This window comes from Lissotriton vulgaris, chromosome 6 (genome assembly GCF_964263255.1).
Source record: "Lissotriton vulgaris chromosome 6, aLisVul1.2, whole genome shotgun sequence".
Lineage (NCBI taxonomy): Eukaryota > Metazoa > Chordata > Amphibia > Caudata > Salamandridae > Lissotriton > Lissotriton vulgaris.
Window position 1 is genome coordinate 1896835066 of NC_141694.1, and position 14081 is coordinate 1896849146.

At 44.5% G+C, this 14081-nt stretch overlaps 1 protein-coding gene across 3 annotated transcripts in view; it reads right to left on the reverse strand.

The window, feature by feature from the left end:
* The window catches only part of LOC147709820 (uncharacterized), a 66254-nt gene extending 52408 nt beyond the window's left edge, over window positions 1-13846 (reverse strand). The window contains exon 1 of one of the 3 annotated variants that reach the window (XR_015296734.1): window positions 13706-13792. The gene's annotated coding sequence lies outside the window, so the exon portion shown is untranslated. Of the gene's footprint in view, window positions 1-13705 lie in introns of all 3 variants that reach the window. The other 2 variants (XM_086928276.1, XM_086928275.1) reach the window with 2 other exon arrangements.
* Window positions 13847-14081: the final 235 nt, after the last annotated feature.

A 14081-nucleotide genomic window follows, 5' to 3' on the forward strand; every position in this document is an offset into this window, starting at 1 on the left:
CTATTCCCAGCTAAAGTCATGGAGAAGACCGTCAACAAACAGTTGACCGCACGACCCCTCCCAATCCGGATTTCGAGCAAAACACAGCACCGAGACTGCCTTCATCGCAGCCACAGACGACATCATAACCATGATGGACGACGGAGAAACATCAGCCCCCATCCTCCTGGACCTCTCAGCAGCCTTTGACACCGTATGCCACCGCACCCTAATACACCGCCTCCACAACGCAGGAATCCAGGGGAAGGCCCTGGAATGGATCAACTCATTCCTCACCGGCAGAACGCAGAGAGTCCGCCTCCCCCCTTTCTCCTCCTCAGCGACTGAAATCATCTGCGGCGTACCCCAAGGATCCTCACTCAGCCCAACACTCTTCAATATCTACATGAGCCCCCTCGTCTCCATCACACGCAAGCACAACATTAACATCATCTCCTACGCCAACGATACCCAGCTGATACTCTCCCTCACCAAGGACCCAGCCATAGCCAAATCCAACTTCCAGGAAGGAATGAAAGAGGTAGCGGACTGAATGAAGCTCAGCTGCCTCAAACTCAACTAGGACAAGACTGAAGTCCTCATCCTCGGACAAACCCCCTTGGCATGGGACAACTCCTGGTGGCCCCCGGCGTTGGGCGCCGCACCGACACCCACGGACCACGCACGCAACCTGGGTTTCATCCTGGACTCCTTACTCACCATGACCAAACAAGTCAACGCTGTATCACCCTCATGCTTCAACACCCTGCACATGCTCCGGAATATCTTCCGCTGGAACCCCACCGAAACCAGAAAAACAGTCACACAAGCCCTCGTCACCAGCCGACTGGACTACGGGAACACCCTCTACGCCGGAACAACCGCCAAACTCCAGAACCGTCTCCAGCGCATACTAAACGCCTCCACACGACTCATCCTCAACATCCCCCGCCACAGCCACATCTCAACCCACCTGAAGAATCTTCACTGGCTCCACGTCAGCAAAAGGATCACCTTCAGAATGCTCACCCACGCACACAAAGCACTCCACAACAGAGGCCCGGAATACCTCAACAGCCGACTCACGTTATACACCCCCACCCGCCAGCTCAGCTCTTCCAACCTCGCCTTCGCCACCATTCCACGGATCCTCAGAGCCACCACCGGTGGAAGATCATTCTCCTAACTAACAGCTAAGACCTGGAACGCCCTCCCCACACACCTACGACAGAACCCGAAACACCTCAGCTTCAGGAAACACCTCAAGACCTGGCTCTTCGAGCAGTAGCAGCACCCCCCCTACCCCCAGCGCCTTGAGACCCTAACGGGTGAGCAGCGCGCTTTACAAATTTATTGATTGATTGATTACTGCACCGCCTTCTCACTAGTGTGAATGTAAGATGTGGGGTGGGTTAAGAGAGGTGCAGTAGTGTTGGCGTTCAGAGGCATTGATTGCGTTAGGTTGCACTATAAACTGTATCCCCATTGCTTTTCGCATTAATGACCAGCAGCAGCCCGGGCGCCAAATGTGTTTGCAGCCTGGGTGCTATGAGATTATAGGCCGCCTCTGCTTCCTGGGGTGCTGTGCACTAGCAGGTATCGACGCCAGCAGATGGGGAATATATACTCACCAAGCCTGCTATACACTTTAATATCTCGTCATCAAGGCATTTTATTTTCACAATTACTAAAGTGTGTATGTGTGGGGGGTGCATATAAAGAGAAACGATACTCATTTTACTTCGACTCCAACGTCCCACAAGAACTAGACAGTCCAAATCTGCTAGTTGATGCAGAGTTTGCTGTCACGTTACCTGCCAACACAGCCAATTTGAACAAGCTTTACAGGCCTTCTATTAAATAAATAAATGCCCATGGCGATTGCTGCTCGATGCTGTTTGGGAGGTGGGAGGGGTGTTTTTTGCAGGAAAGCATTACGAGCGCTGTACCGGGGCGCTTCTAAAATAATGAGTTATTAAACGCATAATTAATTCTGACCTCGAAGAAAGGCCTAAAACGCATCTCATGTCACCCGTTTCTACTTTTTTGTAAAAAGAAAAGAAAAGTTTTACCAGCTCACTGCCACTGCTGGTATTGAAAAAAACTCACCGCCGCAGCCCGGCTTGAACAGGAAGCCAGGCAACCTGTGTTGGGACGGGGGGGGGGGCGCAAAAATACAGGATGCAGACGGGAGCCTACCCCGCGCTTCTGTGCCTGTGAAGCCAGCTTGAAGATTTCCGTGTCAGCTAGCGGGGCTCCCGTGCTCGTGGAGAGCCCCGCCTGTTTCCGAGATTGACCCGCTGGCTGCTGAGGGAGAGAGGGTCACGCGAAAAGAACCAGGTGAGTGGGGTGTGAGGGGGGAGATGTGTGCGCACGTGTGTGTCTGTGTGTGTCTGTGTATGCGCGTGTGTGTGTATGCGTGTGTATGTATGCGTGCGTGTGTAAAAAGAGCCCGATGACAGGTGGGGGGAGAGGGGATGTGTGTGCGAATGTCTGTGTGTGTGTGTGCGTGCGTGTGCGTGTGTCTCTGTGTGCTGTAGGAGCTAGGGCAGACAGGAGATGGTGAACGTGTGCGCGACCTCATCCGATTACGGCAGGCGGCGCGTGCACATCTCTTGTCTCCCTTAGCTCCTTGTAAGCAGAACTGATCACAATAGGCCTCGCAGCGACATCGCTTCGCGATGCATCACAGGTGTGAGACGTAAAAGGGAACCAGATTTCAAAATGTTCACGCAATGGGCCAGATATCAAGTGTTTATCATGTGCAAGTGCAACAAAACAGAACTGTATGTGAGAAAGCATTTCCCCCTACAAGGTACTGTTCCTAAACAGATACGGAGAGCAGATGGGCTTATATTTTAGTGGATTTCTTAATAACAACAGGATTATGATAGCTACAATATACGCCCCATTAACTGGTAATCCAACCCCAATTATAGATTTAGATGAGGTCCTACCTAATATCCCAGGTTTTTTTATTGTAGGGGGGATTTTCATTTTCTGCGATAGCCGGAGGTGGATTCATTCACAGGGAAGCGTAGACAAAATAAACCCTCAATGGCAGTAGCCATTTCAGAAGGTAAGCAAGGGCTAGGTTTATGGAGGGAAAAGTTCCCGTATAAACGGGAATACTCATGTTACTCAGGCAGGCATATGTCAGGGGCCAGACTCTCTACACTAAATCGCAGCTAAAAACATACTCTCACGTGTGAAATGCTTTGTCAGATCATGCCTTAGTAAAAATGGAGGAAGCAGGAATTAAGGAAAAAAGACAAGTTGGACATTTAAAAAAAGTGAATCTCGAAGATTAGGAATGGTGCAAAGATATGGAGATATAGAGAGGTCATTATTTTAAAATAAATAATAACTCAACTAATATTGAAATTGTATGGGAGGCTTATAAGGCCATGATATGTGGCTATATTACATCGAAAAAGATTGTAAAGAAGAGGAAAAAGTCGATATTAAGGGCCGAGCTTGAAACAGAATTAAACCAAACAAACATTAGGAGACAAGTCTCTTTGTTAGACCTGTAATGACACTTACGCACTTACATGTATTTCGATCATGTGTTATTTTGCTCCTTTTCATCCTTAACTTGACTGTACTAACATAAGTCTTTTAATCTAAAATATTTCTACTTTGTAATTTTCTATGCACATATATATATATGTATATATTTGTTTGTATGTTGTATTGTATTTTTGAATATTTATGTGTCTTTTTTATTATGAATTGTAATATGATGTGTGTCTATGCACTAATATATTTAGGTTGCTATGTTGTATCGAATAAAGGGGTGGAGAAGACTCACATGTATTTAATGGGGCCCCCCCCTTCGGATACTCGGATGCATTCTTCCGTGGACTTAACATTTTTCTCACTGTGAGACTCTATTTTTGACTTGGGATCTCTCGTGTGAATTTTCTAATTCAACATGGTACTTCCATCTATATACCCCACCATATTAACTTGAGATCTATTTTTGATTGGGGCTCTTTCATGTGAATAATTTAGCATGGTACTTCCATCTATATACCAGGCTATATCTGTCAATACTAATTTTAAATTGACATTCACACGGCTGGATAAGTCTTTCCTCCACCTTCATGATGACGTTTTACGTCCTCGCACGAAAGGCTTCCCCATTGGTGTACGTCTTGATACGTCCACAGGGATCCCGTTGAACACAGAGACGCCGGTGAATAAGGTAGGAGCGACTCTTGTTGCCCGTTTCGCAGCGTTCTTTCGCAGGCGTCCTTTGAATGATAACATCGGGGGTACTTATGGCCAAAACTTTTTTGCAGGCACCTCCATGGCCTCCGATCGTCCAAGATACCGACAATGCGGTATGGGGGGTGACTACGTGGCTAAGGTAGGGCAAACTGTGCTTTACGTTCATTATTTATCTTTGACTCACCTATGTGGTTGGTGTATATTCATAGGTGCCCTCTTATTTCTGTAGATACGCCACCAAGGATCCTTTGAATTCGTATTGAGCCGAAGCAACAAGGAAATCGTGAATATTAAAACCTTTTCAATTCCATCACCAGGTACATGTTTATAACATCTATGACCCGCACCTGTATTAGTTAGTACCTTGATGCTTGGACCCATATAATACAATACTTTTTTAATCTATGATACTGCACTTGCAGATTTGATGTGCCTTAATATTCCGGGATCCCATTAGACTCTGCTCCCCGTGAAGAATAGTCCAGACATTGAATTACCGGTAAATTCACCTAAGGGACTTTTGGAGAAAAAAAATTAAGGTATGTCGGGATGATTTATGTCATCATACTAATAGTAGATCCATGGATTTGGTTCTAATTGAGGCTTTAATTTAATGTTTCCCTCTAGGAGTAATTGGATACCCTTCCCGGTGTGAGTGAGTCTGCACACGGTTGATAACTTCTCATGGTTCTCCCATTTGGGTAAGCTTTGTTCCCGATGGGGCTTGTGAGTTAATTTTGTGTAAGTGCAATGGCTGATATGTTCCTTAATCATTTTAGGGATATCAGGATCACCCAATCTTGGTGAAACTGCCCCTTCCTTCTTCTTTGTCCTGATGAAGACTCACACGGCCAAGATGTAAATTACCCATTGAGCCTAAAGACGAGTCGAAACGTCAACTGTCACCCTTTGATTTCACCCTGGACCTTGTTCCTCATTGGACGTACCTAGCTTGGAATTTATATCCGATCAAAAACTATACATATGAACTATACTTAGGCCGGGTGAATATATATATTGTTGGATGGTGATTTGTAACCGACTGCCTACTTGTCCTCCATTAATTGTAATTATTTTTGTCACCAATTTCCGATTCCTTCTCCCTTTTTTCTTTAAACACATATCAATCTTTATCACTTCTATCTATGCACGTTCCCTTGTTGGGGGTACATCTATTTATGAATATATTGAGTATATTGTTGTGATCCTTTGGTAAGAACGAGTTGATATCTTACAACTCTTGAATAGAAAAAAAACATTTGGATGTAGCAATGAATTAAAATTACTTGGTAATATTTCAGTCCGTTGTGTTATTGTTTGTTCTTTTGTTTTTGTATTTATTACAATGAGCTGGTGATTGATTATATGCTCTGAATCCACTTGAATAATCAACTAAGGATTGCTTTATACACTGTTTAAATTGAGGTCTAGGACCCTTGTTTTTCTCATATATGAAACAGAATTAAACAGGCATGTTTAAAAGTACAATGCTTAGCAACATAAGCTAACAAAGACTTACTTAGGAAAGCCAGAATATGCATGCAGGAGTATTATGATGAACAAGGATACACAACTAAAAACATATCTTTACAAATGGTATTTGAAAAGAGCGAGTATGGTAGTAAGCTACTGGCTTGGCAGACAAGAGATCGCCCAGAGAAAAATAAGATAATATCAATAATAGATCCAGAGACAAAGACAAGTATCAAAGACCCTGAAGAAATTCGGAAATAATCTTTTAAGCATTACAAAGCAATATCTGGTACCCAACATCAAGGAGATATAAGAGCACTTACTGATTTTTTAGTTAAGCTAGAAATCCCAAGGCTGAAAGAAAACCAAATACAACCATTGGTAGCAAAATGTACCCTTAGTGAGACTGAGACAGTAGTAAAGCCCTGAGCAAATGGTAACGCCTACGGGGAAGATGGCATTCCGGCAGAGTCGTATAAAAGTTTTGCATCAGTTTTAAACCCAGAACTACTAAAATTAGCCAATCATGTTTTGGAGGGTGGGGAGATTCCGGATTCATTTTGTTTAGCAACGGCAGTCAGCTTTATAAAACAAGCATTTGCAATGCAATAGGTCTCGCATTAGGAAAGTTTGAGCTATTGGTCTTGTAAATGACACATTTTTTATTCAAGTTGTGGTTTTGAAAATAGCGAAATTAATAGCGTTGTCATTTACAATGCCAATACTTTTAACTTTTGCAAATGTGACACCTATACCATTTGTAATGCAACATGTTTTGTATTTACATGACTTAGATGTATTGATATTACGAATAACAATGGCTTTTAATTTCTTTAAATAATTAATTTTTAAATAAAAGTTATTGTAATTTATAATGGCAATAGCTTAAACTTTTGTAAATTACTTTTGTGAAGATTATTTTCAGTGTATTTTATTGTGACGAAAATCCAAGAACAGAAGTGAAATATTAAAATTTTTTGTGACATTTGTAATAAAGCTTGAAACATTGAGAAAACATATTTGAACCAGTTGTTGTTGAATGGTTGGACAGATTGATACTGTGGTGGCGCTGTGTGATGTTGTAGTGGCGACGTGTGATGCTGTGGCATTCAGTGATGCTGTGGTAACACATAGTAATGCTGTGGTGCCCCTGAGTGATGCTGTGGTGCCCCTGAGTGATGCTGTGGCGGTGCAATAGATAGATAGAGTGAGGGTGATAGCTAGCTAGAGAGAGGGAGAAAGATGGATAGAGTGAGGGCGATAGATAGATGTGTGTGGTTGTGTGTGTGGTTGTGTGTGTGTGTGTGTGGTTGTGTGGGTGTGTGGTTGGGTGTGTGGTTGTGTGTGTGGTTGTGTGTGTGGTTGTGTGTGTGGTTGGGTGTGTGGTTGGGTGTGGTTGGGTGTGTGGTTGGGTGTGGTTGGGTGTGTGGTTGAGTTTGGTTGTGTGTGTATATGGTTGTGTGTGTGTGGTGCTGTATGTGTGACTGCGTGTGTGGTTGTGGTTGTGTGTGTGGTTGTGTGTGGGTGGTTGTGTGTGTGGTTGTGCCTGTGTTGTGTTTGTTGTGTGTGTGGTTTTGTGTGTGGTTGTGTGTGTGTGGTTGTGGTTGTATGTGTGGTTGTGTGTGGGTGGTGATGTGTGTGTGGTTGTGTGTGTGGTTGTGTGTGTGGTGATGTGTGGATTGACAAAATGTTTTGCGAACAGTAACTTGTCCTCCGCGACTTCTTTTTAATTCATTGGGATTCAAAAAAAATCCCCTTGATAGCTTTACAATATTCAGTATAATACTTAAGTATTTGCATAGCCCACTGGTTCCCTTGCCTGTGTGGGTGGAAAACTTCAAGCAATTAGCCAATATGAAATAAAAATCCACGGCACCAATGTACAAAAAGCTCTGGCAAAAACAAAGCTCCACTGGTGAGAAGCAGATACTCTGTGCAAAACCACAGTACCTAAAACAAATATTTCAGCTAGTTGTAAATGAGGATATAAGCTCTGTGCAACCGGAGTGGCGTTTACAGATGAAACTGTGTGGACATCACTACCGCATTCTGGTTATAATACATGCGCCAGGTTTAATTTGAATAAATAAATGTAAAAGCTTCAAAATACACAAATGGTGCAATGCAGTAGTGTCAGAAAGGAGAAGTTCATATCAGCGCAAGCCTAACACCCCCAGCCCCCGGACTTTCCCCAGAAAGCCGGCAATTATGTATTTAAATTACCCAAGTGTTAAAGATTTTTTTTTTTATCTGTAAAACACGCAAAAGGCATGAAACTCACAACCCACTGACGACTAAAGATATAGTAAAGGTCAAGACTGCTATCCCCGTAGATGCAAGATCAGATTGTGCCCTGGGCCTGATCGTACTTCAGCCCAGCAGATACAGGTCAGGCGGCTGAGCCAAGAAAACAATAGTCCCATCAAAAGATTGTGAGCCAAACTCGGTGCTTGTATTGAGAAAGAATACAAGGTAACAGCGGAAGTAAGGGACAAAGAAGCCAATCGAGACAGACATACAAGGAAGAGAAATACACATGCAGTGACAGATAGAGCACCAGGCAAATAGATATTAGTTGCAGAGATAGAGGCAGCGACACTGATTTTCTCTGTCTTTATCTCTTCCTAACTCCCTCCCACCTGTCGCCTGTCTCCATCTTTACTTGCTTTTCTCTTGTTGTTTTTCCTCTCCGTCTCTCTCCTTCGTCCCCCCGTCTTATTCTGCCTCTTTTCCTCCCTATTTTTCTCCGTTTCTCTGTTCTTCCGTGTCTCTTCTCTCCCTTTACATGCGTTTCTTTCTCTGAGTCTGTTTTTCCGTCTCTTTAAGCCGTCTTCCTTTTCGATCTCTCTACCTATATTTCTGTGTCTCCATATCTATATGGTTCTTTTGCTTGCCTTTTTCTGCCTCTCCCTCTTTTCCTGACTTTTTTTCTACTTCCAGGTCTGTCCCCGTCTTATTCCGCATGTCTTTCCCCATCATCATGGCTTTCCCTGACTTTGCATCTCCTACCTTTCTCTCACTAGGTCTCTCTCTTCCAGCTCCTGCATTCCCCGTACTGGGCAATTCGACTTTCTTACAATCTTGGGCGAAGTGCAAATGTTGCTGTGCTCAGTTACATGCAGGCTAAAAAGCTTTAATATCAAATTCTCTAGCCTTTCAAAGGTTAGTAGAAACACATTGGCTGTGAAATGCTGTTAATAGCCTGGGACATTTATACTAATGCCTGCTCTGTCAAGTGATCGGCTGACTCTACGGGAACAAAAACTAGCGGGGAGAGGAAGTTCTTGTCTTGCTGTAAGGCTGGCATTCATACCTGCAGGACAAACCGATCCCTTGCTACAAAGCAGAAGCGTGGAAATCGCTTGTCACAACCTGCTCCTGTAAGGAGCTAAAACCAAAGTGCTGTTCGGCCCGATCCATGGAGCCACACGAAGGCTCGTTAGGGCATGAATTGTGCAACAGACAGCCAATATTCAATTTAAAAAGTCAATTAGATTTTTAACAAGTCACCCACCGCCATGCGCATTTTCTGCAAAATCAGCCATCATCAGTGCGAGAGACACTAACACCGGTAGAGACAAACGACGGACTACTCCATTATAGCAGCGTGGAAGGAAAAGAAGAAATAAACAAGCCGTGAGCGTGCACGTCCCGAAACCGGAAGTTCGGGAGCGTCACGGCTGTCGCGCGGTGGCTGCAGAAGTCAGGAGGGGCGACTGAGGACGTCGATGGGTGAGTGGGGCTTACTTGTAGGGGGGGGGGTGTATGTGCGTGTCTGTGTGTGTTCAGGGGGGGGCCGCGTGCGTGATTGAGAGAGGCGCTGTGTGAATGTGGGACAGACAGGAGATGTGCACGGTGCCGGGAGGCTGGGCATGCGCGTCCACGATGTTAAATCTGCGCGCGAAGCCCGGTTAGGTAAGAGAGGGGAGGGGAGGGGAGAGGGGGTTGCCTGTATGTGTCTGCCTGCGTCTGGGTGCCTGCGTGTGTGTGTGTGTGTAAGTAAGTGCGTGTGTGTGCGCGCGTGTGTGTCTGTGTACATGCATGCCCGTTTGGCTGACTTGCTGGGAGTATGGGAGGGAAGTGCACGGCGCGGGACGGAACGTGCGCGTACGCGCACGCAAATCTAGAAGAAACGCTCGTGACACACTTTTGTCCCTCATTCCCCCAAGTCAGACAACTAAAAGGCTCCAGCTGGACGCATCCTTCGGATGCAGTACCAGCGAGCCCTAAAAAGGATAAGATAATGAATACATCAATTCATATAGGCCATTCACCTTTTAAATGTAGATTATAAATTATGAAGCTTTTAGCTAGCCAAATCAATTCGGTCCTGGGGACTTTTATCCACTCCGACCAGTGCGGTTTAGTGTCTATAAGACAGTTATCTTTTAATACAATCTTTCTAACTGAAGCTTTAGATTATTTTGCACGGAAAAACATGCCTGCACAGGTGATTATTTGGTAAACTGGGAGAGCCTTTTTATAATTCTTTAAAAAGATTTCCTATTAGATTGATTCAGTTAATATCTAGTATGTACACGAGAGAAAAAGCCCAAATAGTTATAAATGCTAGAAATAGTGGAACATGCATGATAAATAGGGGAAAAAGACAGAGCTGCACTTTATCACGCATTCTTTTTGACCTCTTCATTGAACCTTTAGCTATCGCTGTTCGTGATTCACCAAATATAAATCCAGCTGTAGATGGTATGACTCCCATTAAATTATACGCAGATGATATACTGTTGTTTTTAAAACCAGATATTGAAAATCAGAAAAGAGTTTTGTCAATTGTTCAAATGTATTAAGACCTAGGAGGTTATAAGATTAATAAATCAAAAACTGAGATTTTATTATGTAATTGTACACAAGACACTTTAATGCACGAATTGTATTCATTAATTTATTCCAGAACCAAGCGATATCTGGGGGTTTATTTCACACAAAATATTAATAACTTATTTGAACTAAATTAAACCCCCCTTTCCAGTAAGAATAAGGCACTATTCACTAAATGGAATAAGTTGCCTCTCTCCATTATGGGGTCGAATTGGGTTAATTCGAATGTCAGTTTTACCACTATATAATTTTTTGTTCGCTGCTGATTCTGTGACTCTACAGATGAAGTTTTTTAAGAAAATAGAGAGCATGTTTATATCTTTTATTTGGGCAAAGAAATCCCCTTGCTTAGCACTAGACACTTTATATAGGCCACTGAAAGAAGGTGGACTAGCCCTTCCTAATTTACGCCACAGGGTCAAGACTGATTTGCATATGATTGGGTCTAAACTGGGGTAGCATGGCGAGCAAAAGAACAATGGATTTAACCCAGATCTCTTGACTGGGGGTGAATGTATGATTTATTCAGCATTCCGTCCATCATTTATTTGCATAGCACTATGCACGAAACCTTGGCATAATGCTAGACTCATCGCTCACAATCAAAGGCCAGATTATCATCGTATCTTCCGCCTGCTTCAACACCCTTCGTATACTCTGAAAAGCTTTCAGATAGATCCCATCTGAATCCAGAAAAATGGTAATGCGCGCCCTCATCAGTAGCAGACTGGACCACAGCAATGCTCTCTATGCCAGAATCTACAAGAAATGACTATGTTAAATCCAGAACGTCCAGAACGCCACAGTCAGACTGATCCTACACATCACCCGTCGCAACCACATCACCCAACACCTCCGAGATCGCCACTGGCTCCCCATTCAATGAAGAATAACCTTCAAGCTCCTCACCCACTCATACAAGGCCCTCCAGAACATCGGACAATCATAGTTAAACAACCCCCTCACCTTCCACGCACCCAAGAGACACCTCCGATCAGCTGACCTCTCTCTGGCCACCGTCCCATGCATCTACAAGACCAGAACTGGAGGAAAGGCCTTCTCCTACCTCACAGCCAAGACCTGGAACACCTTCCCACTCCACCTCCGGCCCATCCCTACACTGCTTCTGTTCAGCAAGGACCTCAAGACCTGGGTCTTTGGATGACCTTAGCACTCAGCGGAGCTGTCCCCCCTCCCGCAGCACCTTGAGACCCTTGTGGTGGAGTAGCTGCACTTTGATGGAGCAAGGTTGCACACGAAAAGCGACTTGCTCGGACTCAGCCCTCTCTAAATAACTTGTAAACCTACTAAACAACATGTTTTGTCTTATTAATATTGCACCACGTGACATTTTTAGTATCTAGGGGAAGCTTGCCTATGTGCTTTTACTAACCTCAATTCTTTTGCATTAATATGGCCGCCACAACGCAGGATCTGTTTGAGCATGCGTCAGTCATACTCATGTGACATGACGTACCTTTCGCATGAGGGGAAAACTTTGCTTCTGCGCACTAGAACTTAAAATGGGTTCTCTATGTCATAACGTGATAATGCTTGCTTTGCTGCTTTCACTAAATTGTTCATTCTGCTTAACCCCTAACGCTATAGTTAAAATAAAGTAACGGGAATAGAGTAGAGATAAGTGGTACACAGAACATTCATTTATACTTTGTTCTAAAACTTTTTGTTTTCAATTTTTGCATGTATCACATTTAGGGCCTGATGAAATCCCACTGCACCCATTTTGGACATGCGCACAAGAAACCAAGAAAGTCCAAGTCATGGCATTGAATTAGTGCCAGGGACAGTCTTGACTGAGATGCCCCTGGGAAGATGACCTGTTGAACACTCAAAAGGAAGTTACATTATAACATTGCATTTACTATTAGAACATCCATTGTTGGGTGGAATAAACGTGCATGGGAAAATAAGGTTATGGGCGGGAACGCTTATTTCAATATTCTAAAAAAAAGTTTCATTTTGATATGGTGTGATGACTTCTCCTCGTTTTTTGTCCAATCAAAATTGGGGATCCTTACACTTGCAACATTGGGGGGTGGTACACTGCCCTGAAAAATAGTATAACTAGAGTAGGCTTAGCTAGTTAGTTTTGTCCGAATAGCTGACCTGTCACTGACCCAACGCACTCAATAGGCGATCGAGAGCAGGGGTGCTGGCAGAGCACTCTGTCAGAAGAATCAATAACATTTTCGGGGTTTCTAAGGGAGAAGATTCGATGACCCAATTGGGGTTCGACTGTTAGCTGCAGAAAGGGCTGTAACGCTGGCAGAGCAACTTTAGCTGTGGGTGTTGGTCTTAACCTATGGTGGTCTTGTCCTGATCCAATTTGGCTTTACCTGTCCTGATTCTGGTCTGCACCTGTTTTATCCTGGTGGCACCTGTATATTCGGGGTTCTGTCCTTTATCCCAGCCCGTGACCAGGGTTGGTCTTCACAATATTTTAAGTAAATATACATAAATGTGGGTATGTTATCGTCTGTCATCCCTTTTCTCTTCCCTACCTTTGTTTAAATGCCAAAATTAAGTCTCACAACTTCTTTGCATATTATTTCTTTCATCATTATCTTCCTAATGGAAAGAGCTTTGATCTTGCATATTTGGACTGTGACATTTAATAATTTTCATAGATAAAGAGTTGAAATCTTCCCCAAGTTTGTGGTTATTTAAGGTAAATGAAGTATTATTGTTCAACCTATTTTCTTGCTAACTCCCTTGATCCCTTAGGACTTTAGGTACCGATGATAAGGATTGGTAAGACAATGGTATAGGTCCTAAAACGAAATTAATAAATCACTGATTAGAGTTGGCGCAAAGGTTACCTGGTGGTTGTTAGGCTTAGTCAAGCTTATGGGCCCAGGTGAGTATTGTAAGACTAGTCGGGTGACCTGCGCGCTCTATCAGCTTCACCAACCTCTGATTGATTGATCCCCTGCTCCCTGATCACCTCCTGCCCCTCCCCACCCCCCCCCAGGGGGCCCCATAGAATCCTTTACCTCTGCCCCACCCCCCAGGGGGACCCATAGAATCCTTCACCTCCTGCCCCCCCTTACCCTCAGGGGGGCCCATAGAATCCTTTACCTCTGCCCCTCCCCCCCCCCCAGGGGGCCCCATGGAATCCTTTACCTCCTCTGCCCCCCCGCCCAGTGACTCCCCTCACCTCAGCCTGGGTCTGGTCCACCTCTCACTGGTGCTCGTGATGACGCTGCACTCACCCCTGCACCGGGGATCCTGCTCTGTCTGCAGCAAACCTGAGGTCAAGGGTCAGCTGTCAGGGCAAAACAGAGGTGTCTCAGCGCATGCGCAGACCCCTACAGGTAGTAGTCAGGGTAGCACACTGGTCACACTGCGCATGCGCAGACCCGGTGACGTACGTCAAGGGAGCACACTGGCCGTGCTGCGCATGCGCAGACCTTTAAACAGAGGTCTCCCTCCCAACTCGTAGTTGAAGGTGCGCACATGCGTAGTTATTAACAGTCGATCTTTTCACAAACGTGTAACCCGAGTTCAGAGTATGCGCAGATCTACACTCACTA